The sequence below is a fragment of the Lissotriton vulgaris genome, chromosome 6 (assembly GCF_964263255.1).
Source record: "Lissotriton vulgaris chromosome 6, aLisVul1.2, whole genome shotgun sequence".
Taxonomy (NCBI): Eukaryota; Metazoa; Chordata; class Amphibia; order Caudata; family Salamandridae; genus Lissotriton; species Lissotriton vulgaris.
Genome location: NC_141694.1, coordinates 525002369 through 525029806, shown reverse-complemented (window position 1 = coordinate 525029806; position 27438 = coordinate 525002369).

Below are 27438 nucleotides of genomic sequence, written 5' to 3'. Positions count from 1 at the left end.
TGTGAAAGAGAGAGGTATGGTGAATGGAAGGTGACGCAGGGGTAGTGTGAAAAGACAATAATGAAGTAGAATGAGGTTAAGTGTGATATGCATATGAATTATTTCAGAAACTTTTGGGGCAAAAAAGGGCTTATGTGACAAACAGACTTAGAAACCACAGAGGAAAGTGGTGTAAAGGACACACCCGAACTAAAAAGACACTTGGAAGACCAGTACCCCTTCCACAGACCTTAGTAATGTTGAATTTAATCTGCTGTCTGACACTACCACTTGAGTAAAGTTCAGGACCTGTGGATACTCTGCCAGAAAGAAGGTCTGCTGTGCTGCTGATGGACTGCCACTCTGATGGACAACATTCTACTGGACTCTTGCTATGCTGTACTGATCTCCTGCTATAGCCCTCTTGCCTGAGTGAGAAGGATTGGACCTGCATCTCATTGAGCTAGTTGGGTGGTCTCCTGATCTTAAGCCTCAGGGACATAACAGGCTTCCAAACCCTCCACCTGGGAGTCTACCCTGTCAAGTGTTGCCACCCCAATCCTTGGGACTCTTGCAAGTGGGCAAGGTGATAGCCAGAGAACCAAGCATCTTCTCTGCTGAGTGGTGCATCCCTGAGCAGAACCTATGCATCTCCAAAAACTTAGTAGTACTTTCTCAAGCAGAAGCAACTCATTGCTGCGACTACATGCATTGGACCCGTCATAAAGGGGTCACATCGCTGCTGCCTCCTGATTGCAACTAATACTCTACACACAGCCTCTAAGTTAAATCTAAGCCTAAGCTACCGGAGGATGAGCACAGGTTAATTTAGGGTTTGCCTTACCTTTACCCTGACTAGCATTGTGGTTGTTGCTTGAATGCAGCTTGCCCCCCAGTCACCCAATGACCCAATTTTTAACAGCAGACATTCTGGAAGGGCATACTTAAGATGCTTGTTATATTACTGGCATACACTTGGAGTTTGCTCTGCTCTCATGTTTACTAGATCCATTTGCATGCATCAAAAGGTATAAACATGCTGAAAGTTTCATAGATTTGCCATTGGTATTAGCAAAGAGGAAGAGAGCCATGGGTTGGAAATCTGCTCGAGCACTCGGTGTGATGGTGTGGTTGAAGGACGTGAGCATGCGGTCAAAGGCAGAAATTAAAACAAAAGTCAAGATATAGAAATAGTCTGGAAAGGTCACACTGCAGCATGCATGGGATGCTTTTCTGGTATACGTGGAAGGGCTGGAACATAAATGCCCGGCATGCAATGTATTCTGTTGCTGTGGCGAATGATCAGAGTGAACATGGAACAGTATGTGGTGTGCACCTCCATGGTATTTCAATATGAGGAAAAATACTATGAAGAAGTGATGCATGCTGCACCAAAATAAGGAGATGACAGAGTTATTGATTAAGTGGATGTGCGCCTCCTCTCACATTGAGAAATATGCGAATGCTGTTGCTAAGGCAATACACTGCAAGTATCTATTGGGTTGTTGAGAAAGGTTTTTGTTATTTTTGTTTGCTGGGATGTGAATCATTATATATTAAAACATGCTGCATCAGAGAAAGTGTTCTCAATTGGGCACAAACGTGTATTATCAAAAGGACTATTACTTGTTTCTGTGGCCAAAATCTTATATGATTATTTATAAGGAAAGTTTAGTCATAGAAAATGTAAATGTAAATGTAAATGTCTTTGTACTTGTATAGCGCACAGCTACCCGCAGTGGGACTCCGAGCGCTTGTACAAATATCGCAAGGGAACCCGTCCTGGTTTTCCGTGTGAAGTGTCCACTTCTGGGCACCCCCATGGTGAAACCAGGAATCCCTGGCTCTGTTTGGGCCGTTGTGGAGACTAAGCAAGCTATTGCCCAGAGTTGCAGCGTGGGACCCATGATTAGAATAGGCACTGAGGCAAGAATATCCGGTCAGAGGAATTTATGAGCCCAAGACCCGCCGAGGCAGGAATCGAACCCTGGTCCCTGGCCGGAGCTCTGCATCAAGGTCTCCCTGCTCTAACCATTGAGCCACACTTCTCCACTCTCCAGGAATAAGCCTGCTGTGCCCCTGGACATACATGAGTAAATCACACTTAAGCCTGTGAAGTGCATCATGAATGAGGGCTGGAAACGTAGGTGTACCTCTGATCTAACACCGGAGCAAAATACAATTATCCAATGATTCAGCCTCTCCGTCTTAAAAACAAATCATGCCCTCCAGAGATAATCAGAGGGGTGTAAAGAGAAAATCCATCAGGTGGCCATACATACTTGCTCCAAGAACAAATCTAGAAGAAAGTATAGAATCTGCTGACATTCTCATGCACGGAGACAGTCTGAAGCAAGAGCTACACAGGAATTGTGAAGATATGGGGATGGAATAGTGCATACCTAGTTTTCAAAGCACAGTATAACCCTGGACATTGGGAGCATTCCCAGAATCTCTATATATTGACTTAAGAACGGGGGTGCAGAAGATAGATGTCTTGAGGGACAACAATAGCAACAAGAACTGCTGCAGTGCTGACCCACACCTTCCTGCCTATCTGAAACTTACCAGTACTTCAGCACTTATAGACATTAATAGTTCATTGAAAGGTATTTATTCCCTAACCCACCTCAGGCAGAAGTTAATCCAAGCCCAGATTCTTTAGCATTTTAGAGATGCATTTCTGTATTAAAAATGTTAGAGACATAAAGATCAGGCAATTAGATTGATGAGATTGAAGTCCAAAGATGATAGAAGCAGAGATCAACAGTACACAAGATGTACAGTATTGAGCTAAAGAGTCACGTGAGTCACAGGGTGAGAGATCAGAGGTATAGGAGTTAGAAATTAAACCATCAGAGTCTTAGGACTATGAGACAGAGAGATTAGAAGCATAAATGTGAGAAAAAAAATTAGGGTTCAGCAACACCGAGATGAAAGGCACAAGAATGGTCGACACAAGGATGAGACACACAAAGATCAGAAATGTTTCGCTGAGAGACAGTTAGACCAGAGGCATAGTTCTGAATGACAGAGAAATCAGAGGCACAGGAAGAACAGGCCACTTAATCAGAAGCACAGAGAAAATGTGAGATGTGGAAAAACTGAAGAGCTTGGGAATAAAAGTCTTTTATAAGACAATGTTTACACATGATGCATGCTGGTGGAATATCCCTGTACTCTGAAAAAGGCCCTGAATACTTACAACTATGGTCAGAACAAAAAAAAAGAGAGTAAGAAACCTTCCACCAAATGTAAGAATAATGGTTCAGTGGGTTCAAGAGATTAGACATTAGAACCTGATACAGTCCATGGCTTCCACTTGACACACCGGTGTAATGAAGCTATAAAGCCCTATACATGTTTTATATATTTTTTTGGATTGATAGCACCAATACTTACTGATTATGATATTGTGGTACATTGCTACCCTGAAAGGATTTGAAGATTTATCTTCCCTAAGATTTTGATTGTGTCAGGTTCCATAGCTAGCATAGAGATGTTGCCACTTGGAGTCAATTGAGTTGCCAGGGGAAAGCTAAGAGTGAAGGAAAGTTGCTCAAACTCTATGATGCTGAAAGGAGAGTGTGTGTTTCTGAATACCTGCTGTCAGGGGAGTTGATGCTGAGACGTGTGAGTGCAGTGAATTCTAGAGCAGCGTTAAGACATTCCGAGTTTGGCGGGCCGCGAGTCACACGAATATACTATTGGATAAATGGGGTGAATCTGGAGTAAAGGTGGTAGGGAAGGTAGTGACAGGGCATGTGGGGATATAAGTGCACAACTAGTCAGTAGAAAAACCCCAGGCACCCCAAAACTCAAATTTAAATGAAGAATTTAATTAAAAGTATAGTGGACCCTGTGGGGAGATACTTTCTAAGATAATGTTAACAATATAAGGAGACAAGAATTAAAAATCAAAGTAGTGAAATTAGTAAAGGGATAGGCAAAAAGTTGAAATAGAACAGTAATCGAGAATATACTCTCTACTTGTGCTGGGAAAGCAGGTCAGGTAGTAAAGGCTTAAAGACTATCTATAAAAATACCTATGTGCTGCATGACGCTAAAATGAGAGAGGGAAATTGTATAGCAGAATAGAGGATGAAAGTATGTCATCAACAACATCATTTTTCAAAGTGGCTGGACATCTAAACTTACCTTATTCTCCCCTACATGGGTAAGTACTTGTATGAGCAACTTTAGCTGGGATTCCATAAGAAAATAGGGATTCCTTTGCACAGCATAGCTTGACAATGGACTAAAGGTAGTAAGAAAGATCATATTAGGAACACACGTGATACAGGTGCCTCAACTCATTGGATCTACGGATCCTGGGCCCTGAAAACCTTTAGGCAAAGTATTCATTGTATAAAAACACATGTTCCACATATAATGCCCCTGGTAGCATGACCAACAGTTTTAAGCTCTGTGACTCTCCCATCACTAATCCCTAAAATCGCAGCCATGAACAGTTTTGAAATTCCCTTTTAAATATTGTTGAGAACTTACATGGTCTGCAGTATATTTATAGGAATTCAGATAGACAAATTCTACGTGATACTACCGATTGTAGCTTCATCCAACAAATTTAACAAATGATTATGGCATTATGTAAGACAACACTGCGTATGTTTGAGATTTTTAAGACACATTAGAAAGAGATTCTGGAGTCTTGAATTGAATTAGAAAAGAAAACTGATGATCTGGTCAGAGAATTCAAACATTACAGGATCTTGTCATCTAACCATTATTCTGTCAAACAAAATACTGTAGCATCAGAGAAATTGCATGTATCTAATCATGTGATCTCTTAAAGGCTGGACTTTCTAAAGATAGAACAATCTCCATATTTTGAATGTTTCTAAAGAAGCAGAAAGCAAGAGATGGAACTAAAGGAAAGCCCATTGTATAACAAGGACGTGAGAGATACACCAAGGGCACAAATACTCTTTTAAGATAAATCCAATAAGGAATAAAATAATAAAGAAACCAAAAATAGCATTTATTAATGTTTTAACTTGCAGAGTGAAGAAGCACATCTTACCAGAAGCCCAAAGAGCAAAAGCGATACAGGCCTCATACTTTCTATACAGGATGTGCAAAAGATAAATTAGTTGAAATTCCCAGTAATGCAAAGTCATCCTGAGTGCCCTCTGCACTCCCTATTTTTGCTGACTGGTACTGGTGGTAACTGACTATCCCTGGGCTCTGCATTACCCAGGCCCAGGGCCAATGTTAAGGTGAAAACACAGTGAAAACACACTGATGCATGAGAGTACACTATAAGGGAACATTTATAGTAGGGCAGGGGGATTAAAAGCACCTTTAAGTCCCTAGCATATAATAGGGCATGGTAGGTTAAAGGCCAGCAGCCCTTTCTGCACTTGCAATGCTGACAACATGAGGTCGTTTTAAAAGAAGCCCTGTGTTGCAGGAGTGCAAATTGGGCCCAAATTCGACTTTGGTAGTAGGAGCACTTACAAATGGGATAACCCGCTACATTCTGGCATATTAAGCACCCCATTTTCTCCCTTAGGTGCCCAGAGGATGGGGCCATGTATATATAAAAAGGGCCCCTATAAAATAGATTTTATATGCCCTAGGGGCAGACAAATCACACATTTAACTTCCCTCATTGTAGTAAAGCACTTCCCAAAATCGACTTTTGTGCAAGGAGCACTGTGTATTGAGGATCTACACTATTTTTGCATATGCAGGACCCCTAAAGTCTCCCCTAGGTGGCCTAGGGGGGTCGTGTAGCTATAAGCAGGGCCCTTATAAAATATGTTTTATAGGCCCTGGTGTTGGAGAAGAAAAACTGCACATTTCATTTTTCCCATTGTAGATCTCCAGCCAAATAGGATAACATTGCAATACTACATGAATGCATAACTATTGTTAGGAATCAAAGAAAATATCATTCAAGGACATAGGAGAATGGCATTATAAATCCAACAATATGTTATTGTTGAATATATCCTAAAGTATATAGAAAAGAAGTTATAAGACTCTCTTGGCTGTAAGCCAAAATTCGGCCTTCCTGTGGTCTCCCCTGATTGGTTAGCATTAACAGGATTTGCCAGGCTGCTTTGTTGAAGTGATGAGTGTCTTGCCCAGTAAAAGGTTTTCTGTTAGATGAGAGTTCTGCTACACAGAAATGCTGGAGCAGGGGGAGGGGTAGTAAAGCATGAGCTTCAAAGGGGGATAGGATAGGCTGAGAATACCATGTCCATCTACCCCTCAGCTCTTTGACCCAGTAAGATTAAGGTAGGGATTTGCACAGGGTAGGGGGAGGAGAGCTATGGAAATTATCTATACTGAATGTCGGTTTAGCTAGGTCTTTCTCCTCTGCTGAGAATTCAGCCTTACTGAATTTAAGAGACTTCATGCTTTCTGGGAGAATATTATGCCACATGTTTGAGGAAACAGTCATGCTCTAGGGTATTGCCCTGCACCTTATTGGACAGGAGTTCTCTCCTGCTTTTTCCCAGGGAACACTAAATAAATATGTTAGAGGTTCAGAGCCTCTCAGGTGCGCTGCTTGAAACTAAGAGAAGAAGAAGGCTTGCCAAGCTGGAACCTTAAGATACAGGTTAACAGAGCTCACCTGGACCATCACCACCAAGAATCCCCATCCTGTTATGGATCCAGTGGATTTGTAAGGGTTTTATCCAAGTGGATTGTGGGAACTGACGTCCAAAACTTTCAAGGACCAACTTGGAGGTTCCAGACATTTAGACTGCATTTAGGACACTTTGGACTCCGAAGATGAACTTCAGGAAGAAGTTCGAGAAGTTTGGAGAAATTTGGAACAACTTTGTAAAAAAGCTCCATAAGGAGATTAATGCAACCATGAGAGAAAAGCCGGTGACATTCAAGCATGACCCTGCCACAAAGTGATTGTGAGAGTGGCTGTATGTGTGAGTGTTTTTATGTCAGTGACTGTATAGGTAAGTAAGTATGTGCTAGTATATGTATGAATAAGTGAGTTGGTGTGTATATAATTGTGTAGGTGAGTAAGTGGCTGTGTGAGTGACTTTATGGGTCAGTGAGTAGGTGTGTGAGTTGTTCTATGGGTGACTGAAAGTATGTAAGTGGCTGTATAGGTGTAAGAGTGGAAATCTCAGAGGATGTATTAGTGAGGGAGTCGGTGTATGAATGGCTATATTGGTGACTGAGTGGATGTGTATTTGTAGACCTATAAAACAGTGAGTGGGTGTGTGCATATTGGTATGTTGTGTCAACAGTTTTGAGAATGATAGTTTGGAAATTGGAGAGGGTGTATGAAAGGTTATTTGGGAATGTGAGTGGGTGCGTCAGCGATTCTGTGGATGATATAATCAGTGATGTCATCAGTGATGTCTAAGCATGGGCGAATTTTGTGAATTCGCGATCCACGAATTTGCAGATTTGCGATCCGCAAAATTTGCGAATTTGTGCGAATTTGCAGATTTTTGTTTTTTTGCGTGCTCGCGGGTTTTTTTGCATGTTCGTGGGGTTTTTTGCATGTTCGCGGGGCTTTTTGCATCTTCGCGAGCCGCTTGCAGAGCGAAGTAACCCATGCAGTCGTTTATGGGAGAGGGCGAGAGAGATAGATAGATAGATAGATAGATAGAAAGAGAGGGAAAGAGAGAGGGAGAGAGAGAACGAGAGAAAGAAAGAGAGGCCGGATCTCTGAAGGGCCAGATTCCTGAGTTGCCCTTACAGAACATACAGCTTTTTATTTTTAGCAAAATGCATATGAAAATTGTGCTGTAAAGGTCTCTTTTAGTTTAACCCCTCCTGACAACTCAAAATGGGTGTATTTGCCATCCTCTCCCTTCTTCCTGTTTTTTATATCTGTAAGTGCTTCCTGATGAGGTTTAATTCCTTGGACAGGTGCCTCGTTGCCGACTTGCAACTATTCTCTGACCCTGCTTCAAGGGTCAGAGCAGGGTCAGTGAATAGTTGCAAGTAGGCAACGAGGCGCCAGGAAGCAATTAGCAGCAGGTGTCCAAGTTGAAGTTAATTTGTTTGTGACCCTTTTGTAAAAGGTTACAAAGAAATTAGGTTCAACTTTTGCACCTGCTGCTGTAACCCTTGCTTGGCTGAAAATTCGTCCCCGCTGATTCGCGGATTTTACCGCGATTTCGCGAGATTCGCGGATCGCGAAATCGCGGAAAATACGCAAATTCGCCCGCGAAATGGATTTTACGCCCACCCTTAGTGATGTCATTTGAGGTGTCATCAGTGATGTCATGAGTGATGTCGGATGTCACTGACCATGTCATGTGTGATGTAATATGTGAGGTCATAAGCAGTGCATTACGACGGTGCAACTATAGTTAGTTTAGCTAATTACAACTGCTGAATTTCTCTGGTTTTGTATGAGTGAAATATCAGGCTAACTATGATGTCCCTGTAACCTTTGTTTTTTAGTGAACTTCTAAGCTTAAAAAAAATATATTTCGAACTACTTTTTCAGTGATTTCTAAGGGTTTTTAAATGCAAATTCTTAACTATAACGTCTCTGTAACCTTTGATTTTTCAGTTTCTCAGGTTTTTTCAATTGTATTTCTTAATTTAAAGTTCATTTTCTTAAGTGCACCTCTAAGATTTTCATATTATCTTTTTATTACTGAATATTATGAAACACATTTATAATATATACCACTAATTATTTGATTTCGTATGTGTTTATCAGAAATGTACATTAATAACTCTGTATTTTTAAAAATTTTGCACAATATTGTCGCATTTAATGTGGAAAATCTGTGATCAGTAAATGTATTTCACATACTGAAAAATACACTTAAAGACATTTTAAAAAAGTTTAAGCTTTAATATTTAGTAAAATATTATTTTAACTTTTGTTTCAGTGCTCAATTTAGAAAAAAAACACCTTTATATAAAAAAAATAAAAAAAATTATATTTACGACTACCGACGTCATTGCGGTGAAGTTGTTAGTCATGAAGAGCGTGTGTTTTGTATAAAGTGTAAAACATATATAGACACATATTCTACAGTATACATAACAGTGGAGCTTTAATAGTGTACTTTTCAAACTAATGTTTTCTGTAGTGAGTTTCCAGAATAATCATCTTCAAATACTATTTTCCGTTTCCGCGAAGACAGCATGAAGTCGGTAATCATGCATAACGCGTGTTTTTCAACAACTAATAAACATAAATGTAGAGGTAAAGTGAACAGTTTTTTGTATAGCTGTTCACAATTATAGTCTGATTTTCTTTCATTTTTTAAGAAAACGACTTTAAACTTACGCTTCACTCGGTAACCACAAACATATCGGTCATGGCTAAAATCACATGACCAGGAAAGCAAGGAATATTATTGGATAATATACTTTTCAGCAAAATCAATAGGAAGTACACACCCACTCCTCCTTCTTGATATCTCTTTCCTAGAACTTCATTCTAAGCAGGTGGATTCATTTTGGTTTGCAAAGTTTTTGAGCTTTTCTGTATCAAAAATGGCAACACAGGAAGAATATGGGCATCAGCAGGAACAGCAGGTATACCAGGATGTGGAGGAGGTCGAAACTGAAGGTTTGGAAGAAGAGGAACCACCACAAAAGAGAGCCAGTATGGCGTGGGTTTTTTAAGAAAAATCCTCAGGGGAACCGAAAACTGCTGCCAAACTTGTGCAATGCACAATACGCAAAAATAACATCTCTAGAGACGAACAAGAAATATTCATAGGGGACCGTGTCCATGTTCTATCATCTAAAAACCTATCATAAAAAATGTCTCCAACTGGCGATCAAGCAGAGGGAAGCTGGAGGACCAACTACTTCAGTGGCAGCAATAACAATTCCCAGCCAGAGAGTGCCTTCAGAGATGAGGACTATTGCAATAGATATGGCTCTAAAATTTTCAAGAATCGGCTCGTACTGCATGGACTGTAGTGTTGTTATAAGTGTTGGTGAGCAGTGTTGTACAGCTATCCCAAATGCTGCAAAACAGCATACATACTAATTATTTCCCTTTTATATGTTTTGCACTTTTTTCAGTGCACATTCTTTCAATCCCTCTTGTTCCAATTGCCATTTTTGTTGTTTAAAAAAAGAAGAAAACATTTTGAAACATTACAAAAAAAACTAAAAAAGATAAAGTATGTATATATGTTGGAATGAGTGTATGACTGGTGCAGCGCATGATACTATGAGTGCATTAGTAGTGCCTGAGTGATTGAATGGGTCCATGGGTATTGTGTGGGTAATTGGATGAGTGCAAGGTTCCTTCCTGAGTGATTGGGTGAGTGCATCAATAGTGCTTAGGTGATTGGGTGAGTGCATGCATAGTGACTGGGTGATTGGATGACTACAAGGGTAGTGGCTAGAGGAGTGAATGAGTGAATGGGGTGTGCATCAGTGAATGAAGGAGTGCATGAGTAGTGCCTAAGTGAATGGATGAGTACAAGGGTAGTGCCTGAGTGAATGGATGAATGTATGGATAATGGCTAGGTGAATGAGTGCATGGGTAGTTCCTGGGTGATTGAATAAGTGCATAGGGAGTGCCTGGGTGATTGGATGTGTGCATGGGTAGTGCCTGGGGAATTGGATGAGTGCATGGGTCGTGCCTGAGTAAATAGATGAGTGCATGTGTAGTGTCTCAGTGAATGGATAAGTGAAAGGTTAGTGCCTGGGTTATTGGATGAGTGCTTTAATAGTGCTTAGGTAATTAGGAGAGTGCAGAGATAGTGCTTGAGTGAATGGATGAGTGTATGAGTACTGCTTGGGTGATTGAATAAGTTCATGGGTAGTGCCTAGTTGATTGTATGAGTGTGTGGGTAGCGCATGGGTGACTGGATGAATGCAAGTGCAATTTCTTGGGGATTGTATGATCACAAAGGTAGTGCCTGCGTCATTTGATGAGTGCAAGGGTAGAGCCTTGTTGATAGAGTAAGTGCATAGATAGCGCTTGGGTGATTGTGTGATAGCATGGATACTGCCTGCATGATGGGTGAGTTCATGGATAGTGCCTTGGTGATTGGAGTCTGCATGGGTACTCCCTGGATGATTGGGTAAGTCCATGAGTAGTGCCTGAGTGAATGGATGAGTGCATGGGTAGTACCGTAGTGAATAGATCAGTACATACATAGTGTCTGGGTGATTGCATAGTGCATGGGTAGCACCTGGGTGATAGGATGGGTGCCTGAATAGTTGCTGGGAGATTAGATGAATTTAAGTACAGTAGCTGAGTGATTGGATATCTGTGTAGGTAGTGGCTGGATGATTGGACAAGTGCAACTGTTGTGCCCGGGAGATGGGATGAGCAAATGAGTAGGTACTCAATTAATCCATCACTAGATTAGTTATTTGACACAAGTAATATATCTTGACCTCCAACTACTGTGAAAAAATAAAAAACGGACAAAAATGTATTAGAATTTAATTTCGAACAGCAGGCAACCAAACCACATACAGTATATTTTAACCAAAACTTTAATTCAATATACACAAATGTTTTACAATTTTTTTCCTTATTTCAGCTTATCAGACTTGTTCACTTTCAATGAAGACTCATCATTAAACAGTGGGAAAAATTAATCAATGGATTAAAAAAAATGTGCACAGTAGATTATTACAACTATGTCATACTGTTCACCTCACTCACTACAAGTTTTTTAATAATGGCTTGCAGATAGGTTACTACCTTAATGAAACCAATTACATGTCCAACAATTATGAAGCAGTCTTTTTAATTTTGCATATCCTTTTGTAACCATCATCTCTGTTAGGCCAAATGATGTCTAAAATGTTCTCAGTACATGTATGAAAAACATAACTCATAGTACTGCGTAGAAGTTGCTGTAACAGAAACAAAAGGGGGACTTTTTTTTAGTGATGAGGAAACTTTTCTCATGCAACTTCAGGCTACTGGTATTATTGTGCCTCCATTTACTTTTTATCTGTAGTAACACAATGTCATCCTCAAATGTTTTATGCATTCCTTTCTCATAGTTAAAAAGGGTCATTCATTTTTAACAGCTTGTTGTAAACATACCCCCAATACGCTGAATAATGTCTCAGAAACACATAATCCATATATATGTCAACCCAATACCACATTTTCGTATTCCAGATTCTCCTTATAAATTCTGTAGTAGAAATAGCAGATATTAGTTTGGCAACTTTTTATGTGGTCTTGATGTGAATGTCCCTTGTATGTCATTGCACTCTGTCCATCCTGTTTGACATCTTAAATATATTGTGTAGTGTACATAGGTTATATTAACTCCTTCATGAAACATGGTTGCTATAGTTGTGAAAGTTCTTTTTGAGATGGAAATTTGTGCAGCTTTAAAGTTTGTAATTTTAGTTCCAAATTTAGTACCATACACTCTGCATCATTGTAGCATGACTATGATATATTTTCCATACCTTTGTAGAAACAACATTGACCTAAGTTCTGATTTGCATAAATGAGGAGCATATTGAGCTTTTAACCGTTTATACTCTGTTACACAGCTCACTTCAGCACTTACCTTCTTCTCATCAAAATCAATCAGAAATAAACCAGACAATGTTCTAATTCACGATAAAGCAACATATTACATTTCTTCTCTGAATACACTACTACCAATATTAATAAGACCTGTATCTCCACCTAAATCTTCTGGTTTGTGAAGAGTTACTTCTTACACTAAAGAACCTGGGAAATGCTTTTGCTGGACATAGAAGTCTTCCACAAGTAGGAAAGGTATAATGCATCTACCATTCTGCTTAACCTTTGCAATATCAGCACATTTTATGGCTATATATTCCACATCATTTCTGTTTGAATAATTAACAAATTTTATAACTTGTACCATTCACTAGCCCTTCTTCAACATTGAAAGAATGACGTAAGATTACAAAATAATTTTTACAGATACGCAACTATGTTCCTCATCCGGTAGTTTTTGACACAGACTTTTCTGAACTATCCAATTTCGATTTCAGTTTATCTGTTAGTAGCACCATCACTCCTTGATGTTTCATTTTATCATTTTCTCTAATTTCGATGAACTCTTCTTCATCCAGGTACAATAATTGTTCATTGAATTTACTACACTCTTCAAGAGTTGGCATTAAACAAACAATAGACTTCTCTTCCTTAGCAAAATTCTACATTACTTCAGCAGTTGAAACATTACCTGGAAACAAATGTTTGATGTGACAGGTTTGTAATACTGCCTTTCCCTCTTTTGTGAGGACTCTATCTCTTACAGCCTTTAGTATATCTGCATAATGCATATCTGATGCTTGGAACATATTTTGGATTAACTCTTTATATTGAAAGTTTTCCCAAATGGTTATATTTCCAATATTTCCTAGTGAATTCCTTGTTTCAGTATTTGGTTGTTTCTTGAATACAGATGATCCTTTTATGGGAGTTAGTTGTAGCAGGTCTCAAAAGACTATTCTTCCAAAAAGTACATCTTAGTTCGTTTTTAATATCTGCTGCATTCTTAAATGTATAAAAGCTGGCATTAGGTCAGACACCATGCTTACTTAATCAATAACTAGGCGCTTTAATTTCTTTAATACTCTTTCACTTATCACCAGATAATTTGTTGTATTGTAATTTGCTGTCATGTTCAACATGTAGCATTAGTAATCGATGAAGGAAAACTTCTTTAACATTAAGGACAGCTAAGCCTGTTGGTGCAGTGACTACACATGACAAAGTGAAACCTGTTGTTTTTTGTAGGAAACTTCTCAGTACTTCAATCAAGAAACTTTTTCTAGTTCCAGCTTGACTACTTATGCACAATAGAACTGGTTTATATGAAGAACATGCACACTTTTTATTCTCATGGAGAAATCCATGTTCTACTTTACCTTTTACCTCTTCAAAACTTTCTTTCTGATCTACATTCAATTGCTGTATTAGTAGTTAAAGATCCGCAGTTTCCCATTTCACTTGCTGCATGGCATTCGCCACTTCATTCATAGATATTGCAGCTTCATTTTCAATGACTGGCTGTCCAGGAGGATCTTGTATTCCAGGTGCTGAACTTTGACTGCTCTGAGAACTCTCTCTTGCAAGCTCAGCAGCAATTGTTTCTTTCTGTTCAATCTCTTCTCTCAACATTTGAAGATACACTGGAAACTCACAGCACTCAATGCTGTCTTTCATAGTGTTAAATGAGTCTTCATAACATTCAAATTTTTCCAAGTAGTTCACTTTCAGTTCACCATGGCCTAAACAAATGAAACAAGGCTAAACTGAAAAACTCTCTTTTGTCTGGAGTTTGGGAACTTAGCTTTCGATGCGTGATTACATTTCCTTTAAGTCTCACCAAACATACTTCACATCCAGGCAGAGTAAATTTACTTTCATCTATGTTTTTGCTAATGTTTTATTAGTAAAAAAGTACTTCTGAAGGTATAAAGTTAAAGTATTGCATAAAGACACATCCTTTTCAGATCACAACGTCTTCTTCGATAGTACGTATCCAGCATGTTACTCTTTAGAAAATCTTTACTGGGTGGCTCGAATTGAATTTCTAGAATTTTTTTTTTTTTTTTTTAGCAAGGAAAACGTAGTATTGTTACATAATTTTAATCATGACCATGTACTTAATTATGTTCGGGGAAAGAAAAAACGTTTCAACAAAGTATTTAGCAGTTCTGTAATAAGCAACAGCAGATCTTTGTGTCTTTATCCTTAGGAAGGTTGTTTATTTGATCCACATTCAGCCGACACGTGTTTCGTCGTGTTTGAAGTTGAGTCAACACGACTCTTCAGGGCTGATAAAACAGAAAACAACGTAGATATAGCATATCTCACATGTTTTACATGTAAAAATGTGTGCGATAAGTGACGAAGATAGGTCTTGAAGTGCATGGATGTGAAGCCTTATTTGCCCACGGGTTGTTTTGGTGTCTAGCGTCAATCCTCTAAAAGGTTCTAACATGCTTCTTCAAAACTCTTAATAAAACAATTACGGCGCATGGTGGATTGGTGACGACACATTCAAAGATGTGAAGTGGAAGCTGTAGTGATCTCAAAATTGCCGTGCTCTCGACGATCCTACATTTGGAAAGACTCAGGGTGGACAAGTGTTGCTATCGATTGCTGGACGGTGTGAGTGAGTCCGTGACGATCAATTGATCAAGGTGCATTGTTTACTAGTGAACACTGTGCTTAAAATTCCTATGCCTTATAAAATCCGAAAATGCATACCTAGTGGTGTGACCCACTGGTCAGTAGGTCGGACTTAATGGACACTTTAGCTTCAGGTGGATAATTCTGTGTGTCGAGAAAGGAGGGAGGCATAAGAGTGAGGCAAGCAATTGCATATGGCAGGGTGCTTAGAGCATTTACCATAGGTCTTGCTTACCAGTATGTAAAGTTAATGACACTCAGAAAATAAGCAAAGATTTCCTGCTCTGGGTTTAGAGCAATCGAATTTTCATCTGTTTTAAAGTTCTCCAAACCAAGTATGGTGGACTAAAGCAAAGATCAACTGTATAACAAAGGAGATTGTGAAGGATTTAAAATATATCCTGTACAGGTGAAAATATTCAGTTGTGATGTAGTCACAAATAAACAAAAAGGGACGTACCTGGATACGCTTGTGTATCTAGCCGTACCGGGAGGGGATCCAATTAAAGTTTCACAAAAGTGGATTAGGTTCGATCCCTCTGTGGATTGCGAACTATAAGGACAATGAGACAGTGTAAGACGGTAAGCAATAAGAGCGAATAAAATATCGCTTAGGTTAGGTTTTGAGTCTGCCCTTGTGTAGGCAGATCAAATAGTATTGAGACTCACCAATGTTGTGGTATCCCTCCTCTGTGTGTTCCCGGTCGCCGTGTTTCGAAAGACGGACATGTGACCGGAAGCAGGAAGTGCTTTTATACAATATTAGCCTGGAAAGACTAGAGCGTGTGTGACGATTCCTAGTCCTCGATGTTGGAAGAATGGTATCTTTAGAATAATACGTAAACCCGATTGGTTATAAGGTGGTGTAGTGGCGAGTGCACAAAATGAGTGAAAACGGTGCCTAATAAGTGTTCTTATTGGTGACATGACAATTATATATACAATACAAACTGTTGATGTATTACAACGAGAAGTCACATAATGATATCAGTTTAACAGATGATATTGTAGACATCCTTGACTCATGCACTGAATGTATGTTATGAGTAAAATGTTAATCTGGTGTTCAAAAGACATTGTCCAAAAAGTTCTACAATCCAGTTAGAAATGGTTTGTATCTAACCCGAGTAGACATGTATTGAACATTTATAATTGTTATACTGTTATTCATCTTACAACATGTTGGGTATTTAGCTGCCCAGAAAAAATTGAAGTTCTTGGTCATAGTTAAGCCCATGTTCCACGCATTGCAAACGCATGATCCACGTAGCTTCCCTACGCCTCTGTACGAGTTCTTGATTACCCCCCCTAATGTTCAGAGGGATTGTGTCTATTCCGAAGAAACGCACGTTGACTTCATCCTCTCGTGGTTGACATTCTGCAATGTGTAAAGCCACTGGGTATTTCGGATCTCTTTTCTGAATGGCTCGCATGTGTTCAGCCATTCTCTCTTTCAGGGGTCTGATGGTACTGCCCACATAGATTTTACCACATTGACATTCAATGATATAGACCACAAATCTAGTTAGACATGTGATGTTATGCTTGATGTCGTATTTGGTTCCATCAAAACCTTTGAATGTCTTAGTCCCATGTTTGCCCCATATGCACATGGAACAAAAACCACATTTGTAAAAGCCAATACTTCTTGTAGTTAGCCAGTCAAGTGCAGCAGTCTTGTGTGGAACCGTAGGACTGAGTTTATTTTTGAGTGTGAAGCCTTTCCTGTATGTGATAGCTGGTCTCTCAGAAATACATTCTTTGAGAGCAGTATCACCAGTTAATAAGTTTCAATGTTTGTTGAAACTTTTCTTGACAATTTGATTCAAATCATTAAATTCGGTGATTAGTCTAATCTTCTGGGTTGAGGAAGAAGGCTCTGTGCGTTTCTTCAAGCAATCTGACCTTGAGGTGCGTCTAGCCCTTTTCTCTGCAGTTTCCAGTCACTTCAGGGAATAACCTCTCTTAAGGAATCTATTCCTCATGTTGGTTACACAGTTCTTGAACTCGATCGGTTCACTACAGTTACGTCTCGCCCTGAGATATTCCCCATAAGGAATTGCCTGAATCTGGTGTTTAGGATGAGAACTGCAAGCATGGAGGATGGAATTACACGAGGTCGGTTTTCTATAGAGCTTGCTTTGTAGGACATTGTCTTTTACATAAAATTCGAGATCTAAGAATTCCATCTTATCTTTGCTGTGTTGCATGGTGAATTTGATATCCCATGTGTTGTTTTTGAGATATTCGAAAAAGGATGAAAGTAGGTCCTCCGTGTCCGGACCACAAAAGAAAACAGTCATCGATATAACGACCCCAGAAAACAATGGAGTCGATATATCTGGCTCCTTTGGTTCCCAAATTTAGATCAGTTTCTAGAGCTCCCATAAATAAATTAGCAAAAGAGGGCGAAAACTTGAAGCCCATGGCAGACAAAGGGGGCAATGTTGTTGTTATGGATCTCGTTGACTACAACAACGAGGTATTGAATCAACTTAATGACAGCACATGCTATGAACAACTGACTCATAACCCTATCGGTCCGTTGACGATCCAAATAAAAAACTATTACTCAATTGGAAGCAATCTGGTCTTTTGGATGACGACGAGTACCTTTATCTAAAAGTGTCCAAACCCACCTTTCCATGGTTGTATACACTACCTAAAATACATAAGAACCTTCCATTTCCCCCTGGCAGACCAATAGTCTCGGGAATAGGGGGCCCTACAGAGAAATTATCTGAATATGTGGACCTTTTTTTAGGACCGTTAGTCAAGAATCTACCGTCACATATCCAGGATTCCAAGCACATATTGGGCATAATGACTGACATTGAGTGGCAACCAGGCACATTACTAGTGACGATGGATGTGATGTCTCTTTACACCAGTATCAATCCTAAACTAGGAATGCAAGCTATGTAGAAAATACTTTCGAACAGGCCAGCTTCATTGTGGGCTCACACGAAGATGCTGTTACAAATGATGGAACTTATCCTAGACAAAAATTACTTTATTTTTGACCGAAAATGGTTTCGACAAAAGAGGGGGGTAGCCATGGGCTCCAAGTTTTCTCCCTCTTTTGCTAATTTATTTATGGGAGCTCTAGAAACTGATCTAATTTGGGGAACCAAAGGAGCCAGATATATCGACTCCATTGTTTTCTGGGGTCGTTATATCGATGACTGTTTTCTTTTGTGGTCTGGTAAGGAGGACCTACTTTCATCCTTTTTCGAATATCTCAATAACAACACATGGGATATCAAATTCACCATGCAACACAGCAAAGATAAGATGAAATTCTTAGATCTCGAATTTTATGTAAAAGACAATGTCCTACAAAGCAAGCTCTATAGAAAACCGACCTCGTGTAATTCCATCCTCGATGCGTGCAGTTCTCACCCTAAACACCAGATTCAGGCAATTCCTTGTGGGGAATATCTCAGGGCGAGACGTAACTGTAGTGAACCGATCGAGTTCGAGAACTGTGTAACCAACATGAGGAATAGATTCCTTAAGAGATGTTATTCCCTGAAGTCACTGGAAACTGCAGAGAAAAGGGCTAGACACACCTCAAGATCAGATTGCTTGAAGAAACGCACAGAGCCTTCTTCCTCAACCCAGAAGATTAGACTAATCACCGAATTTAATGCTTTGAATCAAATTGTCAAGAAAAGGTTCAACAAACATTGGAACTTATTAACTGGTGATACTGCTTTCAAAGAATGTATTTCTGAGAGACCAGATATCACATACAGGAAAGGCTTCACACTCAAAAACAAACTCAGCCCTACGGTTCCACACAAGACTGCTGCACTTGACTGGCTAACTACAAGAAGTATTGGCTTTTACAAATGTGGTTTTTGTTCGATGTGCATATGGGGCAAACATGGGACTAAGACATTCAAAGGTTTTGATGTAACCAATACGACATCAAGCATAACATCACATGTCTAACTAGATTTGTGGTCTATATCATTGAATGTCAATGTGGTAAAATCTATGTAGGCAGTACCATCAGACCCCTGAAAGAGAGAATGGCTGAACACATGCGAGCCATTCAGAAAAGAGATCCGAAATACCCAGTGGCTTTACACATTGCAGAATGTCAACCACGAGAGGATGAAGTCAACGTGCGTTTCTTCGGAATAGACACAATCCCTCTGAACATTAGGGGGGGTAATCGAGAACTCGTACTGAGGCGTAGGGAAGCTACGTGGATCATGCGTTTGCAATGCGTGGAACATGGGCTTAACTATGACCAAGAACTTCAATTTTTTCTGGGCAGCTAAATACCCAACAGGTTGTAAGATGAATAACAGTACAACAATTATAAATGTTCAATACATGTCTACTCTGGTTAGATACAAACCATTTCTAACTGGATTGTAGAACTTTTTGGACAATGTCTTTTGAACACCAGATTAACATTTTACTCATAACATACATTCAGTGCATGAGTCAAGGATGTCTACAATATCATCTGTTAAACTGATATCATTATGTGACTTCTCATTGTAATACATCAACAGTTTGTATTGTATATATAAGTGTCATGTCACCAATAAGAACACTTATTAGGCACCGTTTTCACTCATGGTGTGCACTCGCCACTACACCACCTTATAACGAATCGGGTTTAAGTATTATTCCAAAGATACCATTCTTCCAACATGGAGGAATAGGAATCGTCACACACGCTCTAGTCTTTCCAGGCTAATATCGTATAAAAGCACTTCCTGCTTCCGGTCACATGTCCGTCTTTCGAAACACGGCGACCGGGAACACACAGAGGAGGGATACCACAACATTGGTGAGTCTCAATACTATTTGATCTGCCTACACACGGGCAGACTCAAAACCTAACCTAAACGATATTTTATTCGCTCTTATCGCTTACCGTCTTACACTGTCTCATTGTCCTTATAGTTCGCAATCCACAGAGGGATCGAACCTAATCCACTTTTGTGAAAATTTAATTGGATCCCCTCCCGGTACAGCTAGATACACACACGTATCCAGGTACGTCCCTTTTTGTTTATTTGTGACTACATCATAACTGAATCTTTTCACCTGTACAGGATATATTTTAAATCCTTCACAATCTCCTTTGTTATACAGTTGATCTTTGCTTTCGTCCACCATACTTGGTTTGGAGAACTTTAAAACAGATGAAAATTCGATTGCTCTAAACCCAGAGCAGGAAATCTTTGCTTATTTTCTGAGTGTCATTAACTTTACATACTGGTAAGCAAGACCTATGGTAAATTCTCTAAGCACCCTGCCGTATGCAATTGCTTGCCTAACTCTTATGCCTCCCTCCTTTCTCGACACACAGAATTATCCACCTGAAGCTAAAGTGTCCATTAAGTCCGACCTACTGACCAGTGGGTCACACCACTAGGTATGCATTTTCGGATTTTATAAGGCATAGGAATTTTAAGCACAGTGTTCACTAGTAAACAATGCACCTTGATCAATTGATCGTCACGGACTCACTCACACCGTCCAGCAATCGATAGCAACACTTGTCCACCCTGAGTCTTTCCAAATGTAGGATCGTCGAGAGCACGGCAATTTTGAGATCACTACAGCTTCCACTTCACATCTTTGAATGTGTCGTCACCAATCCACCATGCGCCGTAATTGTTTTATTAAGAGTTTTGAAGAAGCATGTTAGAACCTTTTAGAGGATTGACGCTAGACACCAAAACAACCCGTGGGCAAATAAGGCTTCACATCCATGCACTTCAAGACCTATCTTCGTCACTTATCGCACAAATTTTTACATGTAAAACCTGTGAGATATGCTATATCTACGTTGTTTTCTGTTTTATCAGCCCTGAAGAGTCGTGTTGACTCAACTTCAAACACAACGAAACACGTGTCGGCTGAATGTGGATCAAATAAACAACCTTCCTAAGGATAAAGACACAAGGATCTGCTGTTGCTTATTACAGAGCTGCTAAATACTTTGTTGAAACATTTTTTCTTTCCCTGATTATACTGCTTTGTGGTTGCGAGAGCTTTGCTTCTTTAAGTTTGGGAGAGTCTGTTGATTTTCCGTTTGAACGGTTAAGGGCTTCTCCGTTCGCTCTTCACGCACCGCAACTTGACTTGTAGTTTTAAGTAACTCCATAACGTTTACTCTAGGCAGAGCGCCCTATATGTTCTGAAATCTAAAAAACCCTCTGCAGTTAGCCATACGTAATTATGTGTGTGCTTTTATGGATAATGTAATATCCGAATAAAGGTTATTTTGACTTTTTGACTTCTAGAAAAGACTTCAGTATTCTGTTATGAGTAATAGCAAGCCCTAAACTCACCTGTAGAACTCCTCTAGATTAGAAAACAAACTAGCTGAGCTTAACAGGTCTACACATTCATAGGAGCCTATCTCTCTGTGAGAAAGCATTTTCAAACTAAAACTGTACAATTTCTTCATAAGACTCTTTTCTGCAGAAATCTCCTCCCACATCTCTTTCATCTGAGTTTTCTCTGACTTTGTTACATACCATGTAACATCCCTAACAACAGCAATTGATTTGTAAGCAACAAACTGTACATCAATGTTTGAATTCCACATAGTCAGATTCACAGGGTTGTAGTCATTAATGTACTTGGTGGTCTCTGTTCTTCTTAGGTTATATGTATTTTTTGGTGATTTCCTTGTAAGTGTATGTCTGACTGCAAACAAAAAGCTTTTGACTCTTTATTGTGAGATGACAGGTTATAGAAACATGAAACAACATCTTGTAAAAAAAAAAACTCCTTTTTGCTATGCATGTTCACTGACAGTATTTTCTGCATCTATGATTTTGAATCATAGAATTTGTTCTCTTAATATGTTGTCACTCCTCTCTTTTGAGAGGAAGTAAGTTACATACTGTTCAATAAAAGACAATACAGACTTATCACTGCCTTGTCCAAACTTTGGGGCATCTTTTACCCACAAATGCATGTAATTATGGGGAGCGCCTCTGGCCTGGTTCTCTTTCCTCCAAAATAAATCAATCACTTCACCAAGAGGAGCTTTTGTTTTGGTTAATATGAAAGCCATCATTGCTTGAAATCTGTGATTAAAACATCTGTAAACATTTGCAGGGTCCAGTGAGAACAGTTCTCCTGGTGTCTTTAAATGAATGTCTTTTATATTTTAATTTGCCTCCTGCAAGAAATTCTAGCAGGGCAGACCATGCAGATTCAGCACTATTCAGCGTTAGGAACCAAGTAGGTGCTCCAAGGGTCCTCAACATTCACTTCAGTTCACCACAATGCCAATACCAAGATTCATTAGTCCCACGCTGACAGGCCATTAGGTCTAATACATTATATTCCAAGTGCTCCTCTTTTCCTTGAGCTTTCGCCAAGAGTTCTCTAGCTGATATATTACCTAAATTAACTTCTGTTTTTAGAATATGATTCACGGCATACGAGAGGCCAGACAAGTCACTCTCAAATAATAAGTGAAATATATGTGGAACACACTGACACAATCTAGCATATTATGAATAAAGTCTAACACATCTATACTCAGCTACAGGTATTTGCACAGGCCACTTGCAATACCTGTCACATACTCCAGTAGGAAAACGATGTGGGAAACACTGAGCTTATACATTTCACTTTGATCATTCACGGCGCGGAACGCAACTAAACACCCTGATGAATGAAAATAATTTAATTACAGCTATGACTGTGGCGGTGGAGCACACCCTTCATCCTATCCTCACGTACAAAGGCCACTCAAATGGGTCATACATAGATCATATTTTATTATCTGCTGATCTTGCTAATTTTGTCTTAGACTTCTCCATCCAAATAAACATTCATAGTGACCACAATCCTATCTGCATCAAAATGGGTGGGGGAATTTTCGAACAGCGTAAGTCACATGAAGATCGTGGGACCATGAAGTGTATAAATGGAAAGCGTCGCCTTAAATGGACAATGGTGAATTGCGAAAATTTGTACACCTCAATTAATAACTTGTGCAGCTCCGAACTTTCTCTTTGTGTATCACCTGCATCATCATCACAACAAACCTTGGCTGCATTTGAGGGTGTGGTATTAATAGTAGGGTCACTGTTAACGGTGCAAGTTAAAGGGAATTCTGGCAGTACCCCGAAATGGTTTTATAATTACTGCTCCAAGGCCAGCCGAGACCTTAAGATGGCCCTGAAAACAAAACCCAGAGACCCGGCTCGCATTAGGGCAATGCGCAACGGGTATAACAAGTACCTTGCTATACGAAAGAAAGAGGTAAAAGCAGTGTTTGGGAGACCCTCCTAGATCCTAAAACCTTGGGAAACAGCGCCAAGTTTTGGGAAATTATAAATAAACCCCTGTTTGACCAACCAAGTAATTCTGTCCTTGGCACAAACATCCCAGAGGAGGAGTGGATCAATCATTTTAGTTCAATTTTTAAAAGTGATGAGTCTCAAGCAGAATATAGTTCTGTTGCTCCTAAGGAGAACTTTCTACTCTTTTCAATTAATGAGGTTGAAAAAGGAATCCAAGGGCTAACAAGTAATAAGGCCCCAGGACCAGATGGCCTCCCTCCTGACCTTTTCAAATCCTGCACATCGCTATGGGCTCCTGTTCTTACCGCTGTACTGAACGCAGCAGCGATCTCTGGTTGCCCAAAATGGTGGGGGGTCTCTACTATCGTACCTGTGTTCAAGAAAGGAGACCGCAATAGCCCTCGCTGCTACAGACCAATATCTTTAATTAACTCTGTGGTCAAAGTAGTGGGGGGAGTAATTTTAAATAGGTTTGTAGCATGGGCAGATGAAAACAAAATAATATCCCCAATCCAATATGGATTCAGGCAAGGTCATTCTACGGTCACCCAGTGTCTGAACCTATACATGATCATAGGGAAATACACCATGGCCCGGCAAGGTACAATTCACATGGGGTTCAAGGACCTATCGTCGGCTTTCAACTGTGTAAACCATGGTAGGCTCTGGGACGCCATGGGCAAAATGGGTCTAGAGCAGAATCTAATTAACTTGTTAGCAGATATGCATTCCGACACGAGAGCAAATGTCTGTTACACACAAGATTTAAAAGTAACAAGAGGCTTTGGAGTGCATCGGGGTGTCCGGCAAGGGTGCATTCTAGCCCCGTTTCTCTTCAATTTATATATAAATGACCTGGAAAAGCATCTTTTAAATACGGGAGCAGATTACTTATATGTCGGACGGAAAGGTCTGCTGGTTCTGCTCTTTGCGGATGACGCAGTCCTGTTATCCAGGACTGCAATTGGTCTTCAAACATTGTTAAATTCTTTCCTTGCTTTTATGAAGTCTCAAGACCTGAGTATTAACAACTCCAAATCCTACGTAATGAAGGTAGGCCAAGGTAACAAAAAGCTAAACTCCCTCAATGTTAACGGGGAAAAAATCGAAGTAACAAAAACATTTTCTTATCTCGGTGTCCTGTTCGACCACAAACTGAACTGGGGACCGCGGTACAAAAGAAAATGGGGGAGGTAACCCGGGCAAATGCCGCAATACTTGACTTTGCAAGAAAAATGGGCAATAGCCCGGTGGCTGCTATGCTCCAACTTTACCAGGCCAAGAGCGTTGCCATTGCATGCTATGGTAGCGAGTTATTGGGGTACTCCTCACTAGGAGGCCAGGAGATAGCAGAAAACAACTTCCTAAAACAGGTACTGATGGTTCCAAGGGGAACAGCACATTTTTCTATACATGAAGAGTTGGGTACGCCTTACCTATGCAACAAGATAGCCGTAAACCCTTTACTTTGCTGGCTAAACTGCTGGTTAAACAGTGATCTACCCCTTACCCAGCAAATCTTGAGGGAAGTATTAACATGGGAAAATAGGCTTAAAGTTCCCTGGATTAAGTACTTAAGTAACTGTTTTACTGAACTAGGGCGCCCCGAACTCTTCTCAACCCCAGAATCCATTACGAAACTGGATGTTATTAACGTGAAGAAGACCTTTATCACATCTAGGTATTTAGCTCGGGAGGATGTTGAACTAAAGAAAGGCAGTGTACGGAAACATGTGCTACTAAAAACCTCCTTACTTATGGAACAGTACCTGTCATGGCCCATGTCAGGTTATGACCGTTTCCTGCTGACGAGGTTTCGCCTGGACTTATTCCACCTATTTATGGCTGTACCTAAGGGGACCCATCATGGTCAAGTGTTGCCGGCTTGCGGCTGCGGCGATAAGTCTCCGCAAGACCAGGCACACTTTCTTTTTATTTGCCCCTACTACACTGTACCACGAAGGCTATACTTAAAACCTTGCCTCAAAAAACAGAATTTTGCACAAATCATACCCGCACTTTATTACCTTCAGCTGTTAAGTTGTGAATGCACTTTATCTGTATGCAGCTTTCTAAAATTAGCACTTAAATTTAGGAAAAGCATCGAGGGGTAACGGTGCTACTGACAGATATATTTTTAGCAAACAATAATTATTTATATTTTTATAGTACATTCTTCTTGTGACTTTCTTGATCCATATTGCTTTTAAAAAATCTTTCTGACAGTATGTGTTAATGTATGTTTTATGAAATATGCTTTTATGGTTGTTTTTACAAATAACCGAATAAGGTTATATGACTGACTGACACTGAGCTTATACATGTTTTTCCCACACACTTAATGGAGCTCCTTTTGCTTCTTTCATTGGAAACAGCTTAATGCCATCACCAATAATCTCTTTAGAATACAAATGGTGTATGCTATATTGTTCATAAATATCTTCTGTTCTAGACTTTTCCACCTTCTCAATCTGACCTTTTGATGCAAATGTCGGATCCTCCATATGTGTGGTATCTTACAAGTTTTCCACATTTCTATAGTAAACATTGTTTTTTTACCAGTTATAAAGTAGCTTTTTTAAATTTGGTAACATTTACTAACTCCTGCCATATCTTCTTGTTCTTGTAAGGTACACCATTTACAAGAATTGGTAGTTCTTCCTCTAAATCTCTATCTACCCCTACTGTTTCAATGTTATTCTTGACATCTAATGGCAAATACACTGCTCTACTTTTCAGACCTTTTTGCTGCTCAGTTGGGGGTAACTTGCCTGCCTTTGGCTCCATACATACTATAGCCTGAAATGGATGTATAGTTTGGATGAGAATGGACTCATAAATATTTAGACCTTGAAGTGCTTCAGAAATGGGAACTACTTCTAACTTGTTATGTACAGCTCTAGTAGGCATTTTAGTATCCTCTAATTAACTGTATCAGTACTTATATATACCTTGGTGTGTGGACAAGTCAAATCATTCTTCTACAAATAAGTACAGTGCACACTTTTGCCAGTTATCATTATTCTCTATTTTACTTTTTAAAAATAAGTAAACTATCCACATTTGATTATTGTAGTGAGTGCCTCGACAGCATCTACAAATATGCTGTGCTTTTTCATCCCATACTGTCTTAAATTATAAAATCTCTTTTTCAAAACTATCAACTGTAGTGCTACACACACTTACTTCAATATAACACACCCAGAGCAAAACACAAAACTTTATTTATTAGTTACCTTTTACCATTTTAGCACTATTTTTACAACACAGGTGTTGCATATGTCACTCCTCACTCATACATAGTGAAAGAAGAGTTTATCCCTCCTGTAGTAAATTTTAAAATAAACATTGAGACAAGAAGGTGTATTTACAAGTCCCATACACTCTTCGGAGCATCATTTTTGACACAACTGCGCCGTAATGTAGTGCTCCATATTTACAATGCCACATAAACCCACTCTGAGTAGGTTTTCAAGACCTTTTAAATATGGGTGCTTTTCAGGCAGCACTTACTCAATTGGGTCGCACCATCAATCGCTAAGGTACCCATGAACAAATGATAAAGATGGGATCGAGTGCAGTGCAAAAATCAAAAGATGTGTGAGTTAAAAACAAGGGGTAAAAGGATCAGTAGGCGAAAAACTCTAATGTAATTTGTCCTTTCCCTCAAACAAACAAGAACAATGCAGAGGAAGCAGTCTAAACATATAACTGCATTTACAAGGCCTTGTAAATGAGTAAGGGCGATGGATGGGTCTCATTGATCAAGAGACATACACATCTCTGTACGGGTCTTACCAACAATCTCAGTAGGTCCTTCGACAGGTTTGTCCTGGCACACATTCTGATATAGAGACTTATATTAGCGCCTAACTCACTTATGTAGGAGTTTTGCAGCAGCTCGGAGTACTTGAAGCTCCGTTATAGACCCCCGGTTCTTTTGTTGCTAGGATTACAGTTAGGGGGATACGAACTGGGCAGGTCTTTAAATTTACCTCAGACCCTTCTTCAATTGTTTGTGTTTTACCATGTATAGTATCTAACAGATTGAATGAGTGC